This window comes from Hemiscyllium ocellatum, chromosome 35 (assembly GCF_020745735.1).
Source record: "Hemiscyllium ocellatum isolate sHemOce1 chromosome 35, sHemOce1.pat.X.cur, whole genome shotgun sequence".
NCBI classification, from domain to species: Eukaryota; Metazoa; Chordata; class Chondrichthyes; order Orectolobiformes; family Hemiscylliidae; genus Hemiscyllium; species Hemiscyllium ocellatum.
Genome location: NC_083435.1, coordinates 39,845,392 through 39,865,380, shown reverse-complemented (window position 1 = coordinate 39,865,380; position 19,989 = coordinate 39,845,392). Strand labels below are relative to the sequence as shown.

At 42.3% G+C, this 19,989-nt stretch overlaps 1 protein-coding gene across 3 annotated transcripts in view; it reads left to right on the top strand.

Moving 5' to 3' along the window:
* The window catches only part of LOC132832744 (zinc finger protein 271-like), a 53,546-nt gene that overhangs the window by 25,823 nt on the left and 7,734 nt on the right, over window positions 1-19,989 (top strand). The window contains exon 1 of one of the 3 annotated variants that reach the window (XM_060850867.1): window positions 2,752-2,831. The exons of 1 other annotated variant lie outside the window; for it this stretch is intronic. The gene's annotated coding sequence lies outside the window, so the exon portion shown is untranslated. Of the gene's footprint in view, window positions 1-2,751; window positions 2,832-16,102; window positions 16,194-19,989 lie in introns of those variants that run through there. One more of the 3 variants, XM_060850866.1, reaches the window with a different exon arrangement.

Genomic DNA, 19,989 nt, shown 5'->3' with positions numbered 1-19,989 from the left:
TAGAAGAACCCCTGAAAGGAGTGGATATGGAGCAGTATATTGTTGGCTCATGGAAGCATTAGGGTGGAAATACTGGAATAGGGGATACTGTGGTGGTTGGAGAAGGTATGGTGTGTAAGATGGAACAATTGTTTGGGGACTACCCGACCCAAGTGGCGGAGTTCATCGCCCTGACACATTCCCTGGAGTGAGCGAAAGGTAAACAGGTCACTACTCCTTTGGGTTACAACTTCATGGTAACATGGAGCAGGAAGGGGTCATGTCACCTCCAGTGGAACTCAATACAGGCCTGAGGAAATACTTAGGCAACTGGTAAATGCTACAAAAGGATTCATGGCTGGAGATGCGATTAAGATTAAGGCCCATAGGAGGCTGACAACAAGAAGAATGTTGGCCAAAAGGCATTTGAGGAGAAACTAGAAGAAGAAGAAATAAAGATATTTGGTCTCAGGATAGAGGAACTGGCAGTGCAAGAAGTACAGCACTTAGCAGATAGAGTAGACCATGAAGAGTGGGAACTGGAAGGAGTGATGGAGAGATGTCTGATGAAGGGCTCATGCCTGAAGAAAAACATCTTTTCCAGCACCACACTCTTGACTCTGATCTCCAGCATCTGCAGTCCCCACTTTCTCCTTATCTCTGTTCTTTGGCTGTTCTGCGTATGTTTCGATAAAGGTGATCAGTACGAGATACCTCATGCATCTGGACTGGATAATTCCTCTTACCGAACAACATGGGAAAACTCAGGCAGTTTGATAGGAGGTGAGGCTACTGAATGTCATGGAGCAATAGTATATTTATCTTTGTTGTCGCACGCTTAAAGAATAAATTTTGTATACAATAAAGCAGTTATTTTGAGTTTATTCAAGCAACCCACTGGAAACCTCCTTTGTTTTGGATAACAATGATAAAGTGAAGCAATTTGGCCCATTTGATGATTCAATCAAAACACGTGTACTTGGGGTCCAGCTCCTGAAGTATTGGAGGCTGATTTCTAGTTCTAATTCTACAAATGGCTCAAGAATTGATGTGGAGGCCATCCATTTCTGAGGCATTGGTCACCTTTGTGTGCTGCTGCATCAAATTGTGCACAGATCCTGGATACACAAACACCAAATGCCACTAGGTACTGAGTTTCTATCTGTCACCAGTAGAGGTAGGGATGGGACTGGCCTCATTGCTGCAGAATGCTACAAGTGATTGAACTATATAATATCATCTGTCCTTTGTGGAGAAATTTACAAAGAAAAATACCTTTGACCACAAGTCCATCAGGAAGTGGTCAGCACATAGTGTCCTCAAGACCCTGAGGGTGGATCCTGTTGCGCAGTTCCCTGAGCAGACTGTCAAAGTCATTTGACAGAATGCCTCATCACCAAAATTTTCCAACAAGGACCAAACATCACTAGGCCGGTGGTGAAAAGGGCACTACTGGTGAGATCCTTTATATATGCCCTGGTTAGTCTGCGCCATCATGTACTGTCCTTGAAGTGGCTGTAGGGTGGTAGACACTGTCACATGGGGATGGCGGTGAGGTGGTACAGGGCCTGATACTCTTCAGAGGGCTGGTGTGGACTTGGTGGGCCAAATGGCCTGTTTCCACACTGTAGGGATTGTATGATCTATGATCTCCTGCTGGAATGTGCCTTTGCAGAAGAAGACTGGAGAAAAATTCAGTGGTTTTTGTCAAGATTCATCCTGACCAGCTCCATATTGCACAACTCTGTGCTCTACAGTCTGTTCCCCACAACAAGGATCGACTGTATCTGAAGGACTCTCAACTCAGTGAAAGTCACTCTTCGGTCTGCCCAAAACTTGTCGATCTTCCAAAACAAGGAGTTGACCCCAACTGAATGTTGCAGACTTTAAACGACAAAGTAAATCATTTCAAGGCACAAACAGAGGCAAATAGGTATGATGGGAAAGCATTAGTAAAGCACAAATATGACTGGGCAATCATAGGGAGTGGGTGAGCCCTGACCAATGGGCAAGTAACCAAGAACAGTGAATGAAAAGACTCTGGCCAAAAAATGTATCATGTTGGTTAACATCATGTTGCACAGGTTTGGATGTAACCTCTTGTGTAATTGATGGGTCAAGTGAACACTGTAATCTATCATACTTTTGAAACTAGAGATAAACTGTAACCATTGTTCTGGGAGTCAGAAGAGAATAGGAAAGGTTTAGGTGGATATGGGCCAAATGCAAGCAAGTGGGACTGGCTTAGTTTGAATACTTGGTCGGCATGGGTGAGTTGGATCAAATTGTTTGCTTCTGTGCTGGTATAACTCTATGACTCTATGTCACTCTGACCTTTGACTGACCCACATATGCTTCAATAAAGGTAACCAGTATGAGGTATCCCGAGTGTTTGGACTGGGTTATTCCTCTCATCAAACAACACGGGAGATCTATGGATATATTTGTGGACTATATGAAAAATCACTGTTGGCCACTTGCTGGAATATTTGCCTCTGTGCTGCTAACAAACCTGGTTGGGTTTCACTTCTGCTTCCAGAGGGGAAAGCATGATAAGGAGAAGCAGCAGAAAGAATCAGGAGGCTGCAGCACCTCTGTCTCTTTCTCCTGGTTGTAATTCAGAAACTTGAGAAAATCAACACTGGAATATTGTTACTAAATGGCAAACTCCGAGAAGGTTAGCTGTGACAAGTTTCCACAAGCTTGGGACCAGTTTTATTTCCAATCTAACTGAAGTTTTATTAGATAAGTTCTTCATAGTAAATGGCTGTCAGCAATTCGATTTTGCCAATGAGAAGTTAAGTGGACTACAAGGACTCATCAACCTCTATCATTTGATTTACGGAACAACGGTGATGAAGATGATTTTTCCATTTTGTTTATAAAATATTATTTCTGAAGAGCCTCTTTGTCCTCTGAGTGTGTGTGCATGTTTGTTTGGGTTTAGAAGGGGATAGAGTTCTAACTCGGAATTAAATGTTAACCAATTTTGTCATGTGATTCTAAGAATATGTTTTTTGTTATAATGAATAGATTATGTTGAGATTGTTGAAGAAGTAAAATGAAAGTCTTTTTATTGGTGAAAATCTCTTTACTGGAGAGCAGTTCCATAGAAAAACAATTGGCCATTCTGGTAACTGAATTCAAACACATAATACTGATATTGCAACTGTGCAGTAGTGTGACTTGATTATCATAATTAGAACATAATTAAGTTTTAGTCTTCACTTATGTGGCTCTCACCCCCTCTCCCACGTCTCTCTCTCTCTCTCTCTCTCTCTCTCTCTCCTGTGCATGTGCTGATCCCATCCACTGCCTTGGACGCTGTGATCAGATCTGCTGTCATACACATCTGAGGATGCACATCCAACATTGATGTTGTCAGTTTGAAAGTCTCTGAAGATAAAGAATGCTATTTCTATACTGGAAATTTCTGTTGAACATTTACTAGGGGAACTGCGACAGCAACTTCAATAAGGAGAAAGTGAGCACTGCAGATGCTGAAGATCAGATTTGAAAACTGTGGTGCTGGTCAGGCAGCATCCTAGGAGTAGAAGAATCGACTTTTTGAGCATAGGGTAAAAACAAGGACTGCAGCTGCTGGAAACCAGAGTCTAGATTAGAGTGGTGCTGGAAAAGCGCAGCAGGTCGGGCAGCATCCAAGGACCCAGGAAAATCGACGTTTCAGGCAAAAGCCCTTCATCAGGAATAGAGGCAGGGTGCCTGCAGAGTGCAAAGGTAAATGAGAGGGGGATGGGGGTGGGGAGAGAGTAGCATAGAGAACAATAGGTGAATGGAGGTGGGGATGGAGGTGATAGATCAGAGAGGAGGGTGGAATGGACAGGTGGAAAGGAAGATAGGTAGGTAGGACAGGTCATGAAGGTGGTGCTGAGCTGGAAGGTTGGAGATGGGATGAGGTGGGGGAAGGGTAAATGAGGAAACTGGTGAAATCCATATTGATGCCATGGGGTTGAAAGTGTTCCAAGACGGAAGGTGAGGCGGTCTTCCTCCAGGCGTCGGGTGGTGAGGGAGCGGAGGTGGAGAATGCCCAGGACCTGCATGTCCTTGGCAGAGTGGGAGGGGGACTTGAAATGTTGGGCCACAGGGCGATGGGGTTGATTGATGCGGGTGTCCTGGAGATGTTCCCTAAATCGCTCTGCTAGGAGGCGTCCAGTCTCCTCAATGTAGAGGAGATAGCACCGGGAGCAGCGGATACAATAAATGATATTGTTGGATGTGCAGGTAAAACTATGATGGATGTGGAAGGCTCCTTTGGGGCCTTGGATGGAGGTGAAGGAGGAGGTGTGGACGCAGGTTTTGCAGTGGCAGGGGAGGGTGCCAAGAAGGGAGGGTGGGTTGTTGGGGGAGCATGGACCTGACTAGGTAGTCACGGAGGGAATGGTCTTTGCAGAAAGGGGAAATGGGTGGGGAGGGAAATATATCCCTGGTAATGGGGTCCGTTTGGAGGTGGCGGAAATGTTGTTGGATGATGTGGTTTATGCAAAGGTTGGTAGGGTGGAAGGTGAGCACCAGGGGGAGTTCTGTCCTTGTTACGGTTGGAGGGGTGGGGTTTGAGGGTAGAGGGGTGGGATGTGGACGAGATACATTGGAGGGCATCTCCACACCTACACCAGGTCCTAGCTCCCAGCCCTGCCAAGTTTTCACCGTTCCCCCTGACCCCAGCCCTCCTCCCTCCTCACTGAGGAGTGAGGCACAGCCGCAATGTATTGTGTTGAACTATGATGGCTTCTGATTCCATGAAGAGTTGTCCATTATGATCTCTGGCTCTCACTGTCATTTCCCTATATCGGGTCAGGAATAGGGAAACCATGCGCAGGAAGAGGTGCACGATGTACTGAGAGCCAGAGACCAGTGAGTTCCCGCCTCAGCTGATTTGCTGCTGAAACCATCATCCATACCTCTGGATGTTAAAGTAAGCAGCACTGATGGAGTGGTGCCCTGTCACTCCTGGCACTGAGGCAACAATACTATGTATCAGAAGTGCAGAAGTTTAAAAGATTGTCCATTTCAATCTGGTTTTCTTCACAGTGAGGAATAAGTGCTGACCCAATCAGTGATGCTCACTTTATCTGGAACAGGAGTCACATGGAGACCAGACGAGGCAGTTGTGGCAAATTCCCTTCTCGAAAGGATAATATTTAAGTTTTTAGAAATAAATTACATTGTCTGCTTCTAGTCACAGGATGTGATAAGTGAAGGCAAAAAAAGGACTGGTGTCTCATCTCCCACACAGGGGCATAACTGACTGGCGCTCACTGTGGAACTGAAAAGGAGGTGGTGAGGTAGTCACGAGTGATCCAAAGGCATAGGGTAATCTTCTGGGGACATTAGTTCAAAGCCCATGACAATACTGATAGAATTTAAATTCAATTAATAAATCTGGAAATATAAACTAGTCTCAGTAATGCTGACTATGAAACCACTGTAGATTACCATAATAACTCATATAGCTTGTTTACATCCTTCAGAGAATGACATCTGCTTCTTTACCTAGTTTGGCTTACATATGATTCCAGAATCAAATATAAATGCCAAAGAAATGATCAATAATTTACAAAAGTTTATCAAATTTCTGTGAAGTTATAAAGGAATAAATCAACCGTATCACAAAAAATAAAAATGGCAAACCCAGCCTAGTCAATCCTGAAATCCTCCTATCCAACAGTTGGAGACTTGTTCCCAGATTAGGAGAGCAGACCCATAAGTAGTAGCCTGACATTGCCTGTAAGTTATGTTTCTGTAAGTATAACATGTCCCAGACACCACCATCAACTTCTCTGGGTTCTCCCACAAGAGATGGTGTTGAAAAAGTGGCGTACAGTTGAAAGGGGGCTGCTGTCAGTGTCCTCAACATTGTCTCTGGTTCTTATGGCATCAGATCAAATATGGGCAAAGAAATCTCTTCCTGATTGCCACCTACCATCACCCTCAGCTGATAAATCAGTCCTGCATGTTGAACATAGATTGGAGAAAGTACTGAGGGTGGCAGGGGCACAGTATATACTTTGGGTGAGGAACTTCATTGACCATCACCAGGAATGTCACTGTGGCATCACTGCTGAGCTGGTCAGGTCCTAAAGGACATAGTTGCTAGCCTGTGTCTGCGACAGGTTGCAAGGGAAACAACAAAGGAGAAAAGTGTCCTTAACCTCATCCTCAGCAATCCAAATGCACAGGTACATCTATTCATAGCAGTATGGGCAAAAAGTGACTACCATACTAAATGCTTTAGTTTGCAAATAAATCTATTAACGTAAAACTGACATCCAAGAGGTGTTGTGGGCCATCACTCATTGAATTGTGTTCAACCACAATCTGTAACTTCATGTCCCACCATATTTCCCACTTTGCCATTACTATCAATCCAGAGAATCGATTCTGATTCAGTGAAGAATGCAAGAGGGCATGGTAGAAGCAGCATCAGGCATCCTTAAAAATGAGGTGTCAACCTAGTGTACCAACAACACATACTTACACCCAAACAGCACAAACAGCAAGTGATTATATAAAGCTCAATGATCTTCAGCCCAAAAGATTAGATTGAAGATCTGTAGTCAATTGAAAACGTTAAATAACACACTGAGGAGGAAACTTCAGAAATATCTTCATCCTCAATAACAGAGAAGCCCTGCACATCTGTTCAAAAAGCAAAACTGAAGCCTTTATATCTATCTTCAATCTGAAGTACCAAGTGGATGATCCATCTGAACCTTCTCCAGAGGACCCTCTCATCACAGATGCCAATTTGACTCATTCCATATGATAGCAAGAAATAGCTGAAGACACTGGATACTGCAAAGGAAATGGACCCTGACAGCATTCTCACAATAGTATTGAAGATTTGTGCTCCAGAACTTGCCACTCTCTGAGCCAAGCTGTTCTGTACTAGCTTGGTGCCTACCTGACGTTGTGGAAAGGTGTCCAGGTATGCCTTGTTCACAAAAAACAGGACAAATCTGAGCCAGATAAATACTCCCTCTCTCTGTCATGGGAAGGGTCTTTAAAATTATTATCTGCATCCTGCTCACAGATGCCCAGGGTCACTCAGCTCCTAACCTCATTCCAGCCTTGGTTCAAACATGGACAAAAGAGTTGAATTCCTGAGGTGAGGTGAGGGTAACAACTCTTGGTATCAAGTTCACATTTGACCGATTGTAGCATCAAGGACCTCAGCAAAACTGGGAACAATGGACATCAGGGGAAAACTCTCCACTAGCTGCATACATACAACAAAGGAAGATGGTTGCATGTGTTGGAGATCAGTCATCTCAGCTCCCAGACATCTCTGGAGGAGTTCCTCAGGGTAGTGTCCTAGCCCCAACTATTTTCAGCTGCTTCATCAAGACTTTCCCTCCATCATAACCTCAGACGTGCTGATGATTGCACAAATCTTTTTAAAAATTTATTCAAGGGAGATGGTGGTCACTGGCTTCCCCAGTATTTATTCTTCAATCGCTGCAGAAGCTGGTGGTGAACTGCAGAAACTATAGAAGAGGAACAGCTACTGATTGTTCAAGGCAAGGCAAGAAGCTGTGGAAAACCAGAAGTCTATGTGTTGAGACACCTGCAGAGCTATTTGAGAGGAAGTTCCAGGATTTAGGCCCAGCAACAGTGCAGAAAACATAATTTAGTTTAATCAGCGGCATAATAGCTCAGTGGTTAACACTGCTCCCTCACAGCACCAGGGACCCAGGTTCGATTCCAGCCACAAGGAATTGTCTGTGTGGAGTCTATGCATTCTCCCTGTGTCTGCATGAGTTTCCTCTAAGTGCCCCAGTTTCCTCCCGCAGTCCATAGATGTACAGGTTAGGTGGATTGGCCATGCTAAGTTGCCCATAGTGTCCAGGAATGTGTGGGCTATGTGGATTAGACGTGGGAAAATGCAGGGTTGCAGGGGTAGGGTAGGGCTCTGGATGGGATGTGTCACACTGCTTCCACACTGTAGAGATTCTGTGAAGTCAGGATGGTGTGTACAGTCTACACTGGAGGAACACAGTAAGGCATCTTTGACAGCACTTTCAGACCCATGACCGACTACAATTGAAAAGCTAAGGGCAGCAAAAGCATTAGACCACCAGCACCAAGCAACACCATTCGGATTTAGAACTCTTATCATTTATTACAAAGCCAAAATATTCTTTAACAAAGCACATGGACTCCAATTGTTCAAGACGGAGGTGTCAGCATGAAATTCTCAAAGGCAATCAGAGATGGACCAGAGATGCTTTCTTACCTGGTGATGCCCACAGCCTATAAAAGAATAAACAATAAAAAAACTGAGAAATCAGCCACTTGAACAGGGTAGAAGTGAGAACTGGAGGAAATTGTATTTTCTTTTCCTGTTTTACAGAAAGACAGCACTGTACCAGAGGATACAGAGAAGTTAGACATGCAGATAGATCCTGACCATTATCCAAAACACAGCTCCACGGTTGTGAAAAGTCATCCAGTCCTTTCACAACATTGCTCAACACAGAGAAGGTTAGGCAGTGAAACCAAATTGGTTGAGTCAGGGGCACATTGAGTGATTGGTTAGGATCAGGCTGGGAAGAAGTGTGAATGAGCTCCAAGTGTGGTTATAGCTTTAATCAATCATCGAACCTCATGAACTACTAACTCACCCCTACAGATATGACTGTTCAAGTGTGAGGAAGACTTAGCAAGCTGATATGAATTCCTAACACAAGAATAATGTTTGTACATGGAAGAGAAACAATCAAAATGTGAGCCATATCACTCAGCTTTTATACATTCATCAACATTTGTGAATCATCAATGTATTCAAACTGGGGAGAGACCATTTAAATGTAGGGTGTGTGACAAAACATTTTCATAGTCATCAACACTCCTTGTGCACCAACACACTCACACAGGAGAGAAGCCATTCACATGCAAGGTGTTTATCAAATCATTTTCTGATTGATCAACACTCTGTGTTTATCAATGCACTCATATAGGAGAGAAACCATTCAGTTGCAAGGCATGTGACAAATTTTATTGACCCTTCACACTCAGTAATGCATTCACACAGAGGAGAAACCATTCAATTGCGGGATGTGTGATATATCATTCCCAGAGACATGGACCCTCGGTGTACACCAACGCATTCACACAGGGAGGAAACCATTTATGTCTGAGCTGTGTCTCAAATCATTCTCACAGTTGTTGACCCTCCTGCTCCATCAGAGGATCCACACATGGGAGTAATCCTCATGTGTAAGGTGTGTGACAAAAATGTTTTTGAGATCATCAAACTCTCAGTAGCAGGAGTGTGTACTATATACAAGGTGCACTGCAGAAATTCACCAAAGATCATCAGACAGCACCTTCCAAACCCAAGACCTCTTCCATCCAGAAGGACAAGGGCAGCAGACATATAGGAACACCACCAGCTTCAAGTTCCCCTCAAGCCACCATTGTGAATTGGAAATATATCACCGTTCCTTCACTGTTGCTGGGTCAAAATTCTGGAATTCCCTCCCTAAGGGTATTGTGGGTCAAGACACAGCAGGTGGACTGCAGCAGTTCAAGAAGGCAGCTCACCACCACCTTCTCAAGAGAAACTAGGGATGGGCAATAAATGCTGGCCAGCCAGCAATGCCCACATCCCACTAAAAAATAAATTTTTAAAAAATGTCTGTACACATTCATGTATTTGTACCAGGGACAAGCCATTCACATACATTGTATGTGACAAGTCATTCAGAGAATCCTCGAACCTTCATAATCAGCAAGACATTCATATTCTCCAAGTTCAGATTCATTTGCCCTGTACAAACAATAATGTCTTCACACTAGGGATAAACATACATGTCTGAGATGTTTAGGCAAAAGTGAGGACTGCTGATGCTGGAAATCAGAATCTACGTTAGAGTGGTGCTGGGAAAGCCAAGCCGGTCAGGCAGCATCCAAGGAGCAGGAAAATCGATGTTTCGGGCTTCAGTCTTGATGAAGGGCTTTTGCCCGAAACGTCGATTTTCCTGCTCCTCGGATGTTGCCTGGCTGGCTGTGCTTTTCCAGCACCACTCTAATGTACGTTTGAGATGTATGACAATTCATTATTGATATTCTCACCCTCTGCACTCATCATCACATCAAAATAGAGAGAAATTATTCAAGGCTGATACATCAATAATCATACTCACTCTCATCAAATGCTCTGCTCCATCAGAGGACCCCACACAGGGGAGCAATCATTTAAGTGTGATATTTCAGAGAAAGATTTTGTGTCATTGTTGACTCTCCAGGGACATAAGAGAATTCACATAGGGAACAAACTCTTCAGGTGCAATGTTTCAGCCATTCCCATGATCTCAAAAGACACCAACAGATCAACATTGGAGAGAATCCATTGGGGTGTGAAAAGACCTCCAAACAGTTAGCAAATCTCTTCATCTATCAATGCATTCACATGGCAGAAAGCCTGTCTGTGTGAGTTCTGCAATAGAACTTTCACACAGAGGTTAGACATCCTAGAATATCAGCAACACATGAGGACTACTCAGCTACATTCGTGCCCAATCTGTCCTCAGTGTGCAAACCTGTACACAGTCTTACTGTGCAGGATGTTGAGTGGGACTGGGACACAGAACAAGAAGCAACATTCATTCCCATCAAACATCACTAGTGCTGAGGGACTATGATGTCAATGATGAATAAATAATAAGCTGACACAGATGTGTGCAAGGTCATCTTAGAATGGACAAACACACCTACTAAAGGCATGGAGATTTGACCAAACCAGTGATGAATATCACACTACAAGAACTACCCTTCCAATTGAAAAAAACTAATGAGGCCAGAAGTAACAACAGTAACAAGATAAAGTGAAATGACAGAAAGCCAAATGTCACTTCGATAAAGCTTCCAAATTATTGCCAGAGCTTGGAATCGGAGAAGTGATCAGAATACAATCATTCAACATGGGCAAAAAATGTTAAGGTGGGCTCAGAGATAGAATATGGGAAGATAGGAAAGATATTTGAGAAAGGTCTGTTTTCATGGGAGACGGAGTAGTGTTTACAAACCCAGAAGACAAATACTGTATTAGGAAGAATCGTCAGGTGTCATGGACAATTTTGAGAAGTTCACCCAGACTTTCTCCCAGAATTTCATGGGACCTTGAAGACCTGACATAGACATATAGACGTTTTCACTACAATAGCATGAGGAGAATCACAAAATTAAGCAGTAATTAGTGTTGAACTTTAAAAAAAGAATACATTAAAAACACCTAAATCTTAATCTTTATCAAAATAACTTGTAAGAGTGACAGCCCTTGACATCAAAGTCACATTTGCCTGAAAGTGGCATCAAGAAGCCCTAGCAAACTTGGAATCAATGGGTATTTGGGCAAATTCTCCATTGGTTAGAGTTATAACTAGCAGATAGGAAGATGTTTGTGGTTTTTGGCAGTCAGTCATCTCAGCTACAAAACATCTCTGCAGGAGTTTCTCAGGCTAGTGGCCTGGGCTCAACCATCTTCAGCTGCTTTATCAATTACCTTTCCTTCAGCATAAGGTTAGAAGTGGAAATATTCGCTGATGATCGCACAATGTTCAGTACCATTTGCATCTCCTCAGATCCTGAATCAGTTCAAATACAACAAGATCTGGACAATATCCAGGCTTGGGCTGACAAGTGGCAAATAACATTTGCATCACACAAATGCCATATCCAAGAAGAAACAACCTATATTCAGTGGTGCTACCATCACTGAATCCCCCACTTTCAACATCCTCGAGGTACCATTGACCAAAAATTGAACAAGATGAGCCATTTGAATACAGTGGCTACAAGAGCAGGTCAGAGGCTAGAAATCCTGCAGCAAGTAACTCATCTCCTGACTCGCCAAAGTCTGCCCATCACCTGCAAGGCACAATTCAGGAGTGTGATGGAATACTCCCCATTTGCTTGGATAGGAGCAGCTCCAACAAAACTTAAGAAGCTTGACATCACCAAGGACAGAACTTACCTGGCAGCATATCCACAAGCATTCACTACCTCCACCACCAACATTCAGTAGCAACAGTGTGTACTATCTAACATGCACTGCAGAAATACCCCAAAGATCCTGAGGCAGCACCTTCTAAACACGCCACCACTTCCATTGAGAAGGACAGCAGATAAATGGGAACACAACCACCTTCAAGTACCCCTCCAAGCCACTCACCATCCTGACTTGGAAATACATCAGCGTTCCTTCATTGATGCTGGATCAAAATCCTGGAATTTCCTCCCTAACAGCATTGTGGGTCAACCTATAGTACATGGACTGCAGCAGTATAAGAAGGCAGCTCGCAACCGGTTTCTCAAGGGAAACTGGGGACAGGCAATAAATGGTTGCAGGTCAGAGATGCCCACACCCCATGAGTGAATTAAAAATAAAATCTTGAGGTGACATATGTGACATCTTCCAAGAAGTTTTTTCGTAAGGCATACGTTTTTAAAATGTATATTAGTCCTCCAATGCATCCCTCACACAATCCCACCATGAATAAAATAAGTTATTTTCAGAAGTACTATGTTAGTAAGATGGAGGACAGGAAAAAATTGTGACTGTAAGAGCTGCTCCTTTTTTGAGGTATTTTCAATGTTGGAGCTGATTTCCTCCAATTTTAGCAGCAGCAATTACTGCTTTATAAGCTGTTGCAGTGTTTAGAACCTTTGGGAAAAAAATCCAAAACAACAAGCACTTTGAAAAAGGAAGAAGAGAGACAAAGCAGGGACTACGTGGAAGGTGAAACAAATGGAGAAGTAAACCAGCACAACTGTCTGACCCAGCAGTGAATCTTCAATGCTGACTGCCTCTGCTGTTTCAAATAAAATCATGAAGAGCATGGATTGGGTGAATAGCCAAGGACTTTTTCCTGGAGTGGATGAGTCCAAAGCTAGAGGGCATAGGTTTAAGATGAGAGGGGAAAGATTTAAAAGGAACCTAACAAGCAAAGTTTTCCCACAGAGGGTGGTGCGTGTGTTAAATGAGCTGCCAGAGGAAATGATGGAGGCGGGTACAATTATTACATGTAAAAGGCATCTGGATGTGTATATGAATAGGAAGAGTTTGGAGCAATATCGGCCAAGTGCTAACAAGTGGGACTAGATTAATTTAGGATATCTGATCAGCATGGATGAGTTAGACTGAACAGTCTGTTTCCATGCTGAACAGTTCTTTGACCCAATGACTCTATAATTATTTGAATTATCTACTTGTTACTTGGAAGAAATTGGTTAACTTTGACACAATGTAACGTCGAGGTCTGAATAAGATCTCTGAAAGGCTGACACAAGACATTAAAAATCTGTGTATTTATATTTGGATTTAAAGTACATCTTCTGCAAAATATTTGTATATCTTCAATCCATTTTGAGGTGGATTTGAAAACTATATTTTTAATGTTCTTTTTATTCACTGGTGGGACATGGGTGTGGCTAGTTGCATTAATTGCCCATTACTAGTTGCTCTTGAGAAGATAATGGTGAGATGCCTTCTTGAACGACTGCAATATATTTCCAAGTCAGGTTGGTGAATGGCTTGGAGGGGAACTTGCAGGTGATGGTGTTCCCATGTAATTGATACCTTTTTCCTTATAGATTGAAATGGTCGTAGGTTTGGAAGGTGATGTCTAAGGATCTTTGCTGAATTTCTGCAGTACACCTTATAGACAATAAACACTGCTGCTTCTGGGTGTTAGTGGTGGAGTAATTGACTGGGGATGTGGTGCCAGGATGCTTCATCTTGGATTGTGCCAAGCTGCACTCATTCAGGCAAGTAAGGAGTATTCCATCACACTCCTGACTTGTGCCTTGTAAATGGTGAATAGACTTTGGGGAGTCAGGAAGTGAGTTACTTGCTGCAGGATTTCTAGCCTCAAACCTGGTCTTGTAGCCACTGTATTCATACGGCTGGTCTAGTTCAGTTTCTGGTTAATGGTAACCCTGAGGATGTTGACAGTGAGGTATTCAGTGATGGTAACAGCACTGAATGTCAAAGGGTGATGGTTAAATTGTCTCTTATTGAAGATGATCATTGTCCGGCATTTATGTCATGCGAATGTTACTTGCCACTTCTCAGCCAAGGCCAAATATACCATAAAATAGCTTCAGAATATCCAAATATTTTACAAAAATATGTATTTGAAATGTCAAGATAAATTTTAAGTTTTTTTGTCTTGTCTTAGCCTTTAGAAGCGGTTAAGTTCAATTTTTTTCATCAATAAGTATATATTACCGGCATTATTTTTTGGTGGGTCATACTGTCATGGTTATTTTCAGATGAGTTAACTTTTAATCATCCTAAACTACATAATATTATACTCATTACATAATGCAACCTAGAATTGATTCTTATAATAAAATATTGATAGTACTCATTGAAAAATTGTAGACTCACATTTAATGCCTCAAGGACCCATTCCAGAAAACAAACATAAATATTCTGGAATTCACAAGTTAGGATTCTGTTCAGTGATAGTAATTAACTTGTGTGAGTTGTTTCTTAAAATCATAGAATCCCTACAGCAGAAGGAGACCATTTGACCCATCAAGTCAATACTGATCTTCAGAATAGCACCCCCCTAGACATAGCCCACCAAGGTTATCCACCTAGCCTGCACATCCCTAGACACTACAGGACAATTTAACATCACCAGTCCACCCTAATTGCAATTCTTTGGACTGTGAGAGGAAACCAGAGCACCCGGAGGAGACCCACGCAGACAAGGGGAGAATGTGCAAACTCCACAGTCACCCAAGGCTGGAATTGAACCTGAGTCCCTAGCGCTGTGAGGCAGCGGTGCGAACATCTATGATGTACCTTTGTAGATTAATTTCATCCAGAGATAAATTTGGCAGTCTCCTCGAGTGGAGATCGTTTTGCATGTGGCCTAAGTCTATAGCAAGTAATATTAATTGAAACCCAGGAATGATTTAAAGTCTCTCCCATTTGAGATTTCAAGGTAGCAATACGTTCAAATGGATAAGTTAAACTTGCTGGGTGTAAAGACAGTAGAACCATAAAACAATATCACCTTTGAATTGAGGTACAGTTAATGAGCAGGAGGGGATGACTAAAGGTTTCCTCAAAGTGGCGATAACTATGCAAAGACTTAAGGAGGGAATTCATGAGTATGAACCCTGAATGCTGAAGACACAATTGGGAAGTGAGGAAAGTGGCATGGATGAACTAAACTCCAGAGTTGGAGAAGTGTAGAGATCTCAAAAAGAGATGGGGCTGAAGGTGACAGAGATTGGGAGTGAGGCCATGCAGCAATTTGTACTGGAGCATGAGAATTTTACATTAAAGGTACTGGGAACTGATGATGTGACTATTAAGCCTCAGAAATTGAAGTTGAGGGGAACTGAATCGCTGTAGGTGGGAGCTGTGAGCAAGGCCGGGAAGTCAGATATCAAGTCGAGGGCCACACACAGTGTGACACAGCTCACTTGCCAAGTCACAGAATCATTCTTCAGCACCCAGTCAATCATTTCTTGTTATTTCTTCTCTGTCCGTTTCCCTTTTAACTCCCAACGTGTTCCTCCCGCCTGTTCATGTGCTGATCCCACCACTGCACATCATCCATTCCTTGGATGCTGTGGGTCTGCTTCTTCTGATCTGCTGTCAAACACATCCTAGAATATACATCCCACATTGATGTTTTCTGTTTGAAATACTATGAAGATGAAGAATACTATTCCCACACAAGAAATCTGTCAAACATTTACCAGGGGTACTGAGACAGCAGCTGCAACAAGTGAGGTTTTACTCAGATGGGACAATGACAAGTTTAAATCTCAACCTGATCTGCGGCTCAAAGTCACCTCCATTTCCCCGGTCAGTTTCCCAAGTTTCAGGAAATTCATGTTGCTCCAAAAATATTTGTGATGTGGAGGTGCGGGTGTCGGACTGGGGTGGACAAAGTTAAAAGTCACACAACACCAGGTTATAGTCCAACAGGTTATTTGGAAGCACTCACTTTCGGAGCATACCTGATTAAGGAGCGGCGCTCTGAAAGCTAGTAATTCGAAATCAACCTGTTGAACTATAATCTGGTGTTGTGTGATTTTTAACAGAAATATTTGGATTGACTGTGAGAGACGTCAATCAGAGAGCCCACCCACTCGGCCCATTTCTCCTCTTCCTCTTCCAGAGCTGGTTCACTTCCTATAGGGACTGAAAACCAAGTGAGGAGATGGTGAGTAAAGGAGCAGCTTTTATACAAATTGTATCCTATAATATCCACACCAATCTTCAGGCAGTCTGACTATCATGTGGGTAATCAGGGGTGGAAATGTCCCTTATGCTGTGTGAGAAGATCCAGCTGAGAGAGCTGTTTACTCGGTGCTTTGTGCTGAACTATTTGACTGGAGCTGTGTGTTGGATATTGAGTGTGTTTATTGGAAGCATTTCCCTCTGATTTCCAGGCTGAGTTTTGTTGATGGTTCATTCCTGAATATGTGAAGGTGAGGTTTCATTATCTGGGAGATGCAAGGGTCTGAGGATTCTTATTGATTTCCTGTTTTTGAGATGTGTGTGTGTGTGTCGGGAGCTGGTTATTATCCAGTGGACTCTGAATGATCAGTTCTCTATGCGTGTTAGGATCTGTGTGGAGACATAGAGTCATACAGCGCAGAAACAGAACTTTCGGTACAAATAATCCCAAACTAAACTAGTCCCACCTTCCTGCGCATGACCCAACCAATTCTTATTCATGTACTTATCTAAATGCCTTTTCAACGTTGTTACTGTGCTTGCATCCCCCACTTCCTCAGGAAATTAATTCCACACATGAACCACTCTGTGTAAAAAAATTGCCGCCATGTCTTTTCTAAGTCTTTCTCCGCTCACTTTAAAAATACGTCTCCTCGTCTTGAAATTGAACTGAAAGAAAGGACACCTGACATTAAACCTATCTATACCCCTTATGATTTTATAAACATATATAAGGTCACCCCTCAACCTCCTATTTGCTCCAGTGAAAGAAGTCCTAGCCTATCCAGCCTCTTCTTGTTTCTCAAACCCTCCATTCCCCCCACATCCTGGTAAATCTTTTCTGACCCCTCTCCAGTTTAATAATATACTTCCTATAATAGGGCAACCAGAACTGGACACAGTTCTCCAGAAGAGGCCTCACCAACATCCTGTACAACCTCAACATGCCTTTCCAACTCTTCTCCTCAGTGGTATGAGCAATAAATCCACCCTGTCTATATGTGATGTAAACTTCAAAGAATTACATACCTGAACCTCTCAGTCTGACTGTTCTACAACACTACCAAAGGCCCACTTTTGAATTGTATAAGTCCTGCCCTTGCTTGTTTTACCAAAATGCAATACCTTGACCTAATTAATCAAGAACTCTTTGTAATCTTAGATAACCTTTCTTCACTGTCCATTATACCACTAATTTTGGTGTCATCCACAAAATTACTGACCATGCCTCCTATATTCCCATCCAAATCAGATATATAAATGACAAACAAAAAAAGGGAACTGACACTGATCCCTGTGGAACACTGCTTGGAACAGGCATCCAGTCCAAGAAACAACCCTCCACCGCCACTCTCTGTCTCCTGCCATTAGGCTAATTTTGTATCCAGTTGGCAAGCTCTCCCTGAGTCCCATGTGATTTAACTTTATAATTAGTGTGGAACCTTGTCAAAAACTTTACTAATGTTCAAGAAAACAATATCTACCACTTTGCCCTCATTAATCTTCTTGGTTGCTTCCTCAAAAAACTCAATCAATTGTGAGACACAATTTCCCTCTCACAAAATCATGGAAACGATCTCTAATCATTTCTTGCCTTTCCAAATGCATGTAAATCTTATCTTTCAGAATCACCTCCAACAAATGACCCACCACTTAAACTTTATCTTGCTCCAATTAAAAACTTTAACTGTTATGGAAGGCCTATCCTTTTCCATAACCATTTTAAAACAAATTGAATTATGAATATTAAACTAAAAGTGTTCCCCTAATATTACTTCAAGCACTTGCCCTGCTTTATGACGCAAGAGAAGGTAACGTTTTGTTCCTTCTCTAGCATGTAGTCCCAGTCAATATTTGGAAAATTAAAATCACCTTCTATTTCAATTTTATTATTTCCACATATATCTGTGATCTCTTCACATATTTGTTCCTCAATTTCCCTCTGACTATTAGTGGGTCTACAGTACAGTCCCATCAAGGTGATCATTCCTTTCTCATTTCTAATTTCAACCAATGGATGATTTTTCAGAAATATCTTCTCTAGTTACAGCAATAATGTTTTCCTTAATCAAAAACTCTACTTCCCCCTGCTCTTTTGCCTCCCTTTCCATCCTTCGTATAGCATCTGAAACTTGGAACATTGAGCTGCCAGTCCTGTCCAGCCCTCAGCCAAGTTTCTGTAATAGCTATGACGTCCTAATCCGATGTTCTCAAACATGCCCTGAGTTTATCAACCTTACCTGTAAAACTTTTTGCATTGAAATAAATGTAGTTTAATTCTTCAGAATTACTTCATTTTCTGACTTGCTTTTGTCTGTCTTTTCTGATTAACTTGTTCTTTTCAGGTTCAGAACGATCCTCATCTGTCTCTGCTACTTAGGATCCCACCACACATCCTCTCTAATAGTTTACAGTCTCCCATAATAGAACTGGCAGATCTCCCCACCAGAACGTCAGTCCCTTTCCAGAACAGGTAAAGTCCATCCTTTTTGAACAGAAGAGATCCCAATAATCCAAGAAAAATCATGAGAGGCATAGAAAGGGTGAACAGCCAGGGTCTTTATACCATGGTAGAGCAGTCCCAAACTTGACGGCATAGGTTTAGGGTGAGAGGGGAAAGATTTTGAAGGGACCTAAGGGGCAATGTTTTCATGCTGAGTGTGGTGCGTATGAAATGAACTGCCAGAGGAACTGGTGGAGACTGATAATATTACAACACTTAAAAGGCATCTGGTTGGGTGAATGAATAGAGGGATATGGGCAACATGCTAGCAACTACGACTAGATTAATTTAGGATATCATGTTGGCATGGACAAGTTGAGCCGAAGGATCTGTTTCTGTGATGTACACCTCTACAACTCTAACTGAATCCCTGAACAATATAACACCTCTTCAGCCATTGCTTTATCTCCTTTAACCTTTTATTCCTTCCCTCATTCAAATTTGACACCGGGACTAACCCAGAGATGACTACTTTTGAGGTTAGGTTTTTTAATCTTCTACCTAACCTGTTATTTTCATTCTGTAAAGCCTTCATCTTGCATGTTGCTTTTCTCCAAGTGCTTGTTGCACTATTCTTTAAGACATCTCGCCGTCTTGTCTCTGTTACCTTCTCAGAAAATAAATTTTTAAAAAGGTTATGGAGAGCCTTTTAAATCCAACAAAAATTCCATACTGATTTACAGAAAATGAAGTACTTTTGAACTGGTCATAGTTGTAATGTAGGAAATGTGGTAATCAAGGTGTGCACAGCAAGATCCCACAAACAGCTATGTGATAATGACTGGATAGTTTCATACTTCTTGGCGTTGATTGAGGGATGAACATTGAGCTAGGAGTCCAGGGATACCTGCCATGTTCCTTTTCAAAACAATACTGTGTAGGATCTTTTACCATCACTTTTACACTGAGAGAAGGAACCTCATTTGAGATTTCACCTGAAAGATGGCTCTCCTGACATTTCAGCTCTGCCAAACTCCTTTTGTGTTAAGCTATTTTATGATGGTGTCTGATTCTATAAAGAGTTCTCTGTCACCATCCCTGACTCTAACTGTCATTTCCTAAAGTGGGTCAAGAGCATGGTCATCAACATAGTGGTTCAAGCCAGATGTTGGCCTTTCCCAAAAGCCTGTGCTTGGATTTGATAGTTTTGTCTTATGCTATGTCTGATATCTGAATTTGAGATGTACAGACTGAGCAAGTGCAGTGTATCTAATCTCCCAGGATAGATCAGAACCTTTCAATCAGCTATATTGAAACAATATTTTGCTCAGCTTCT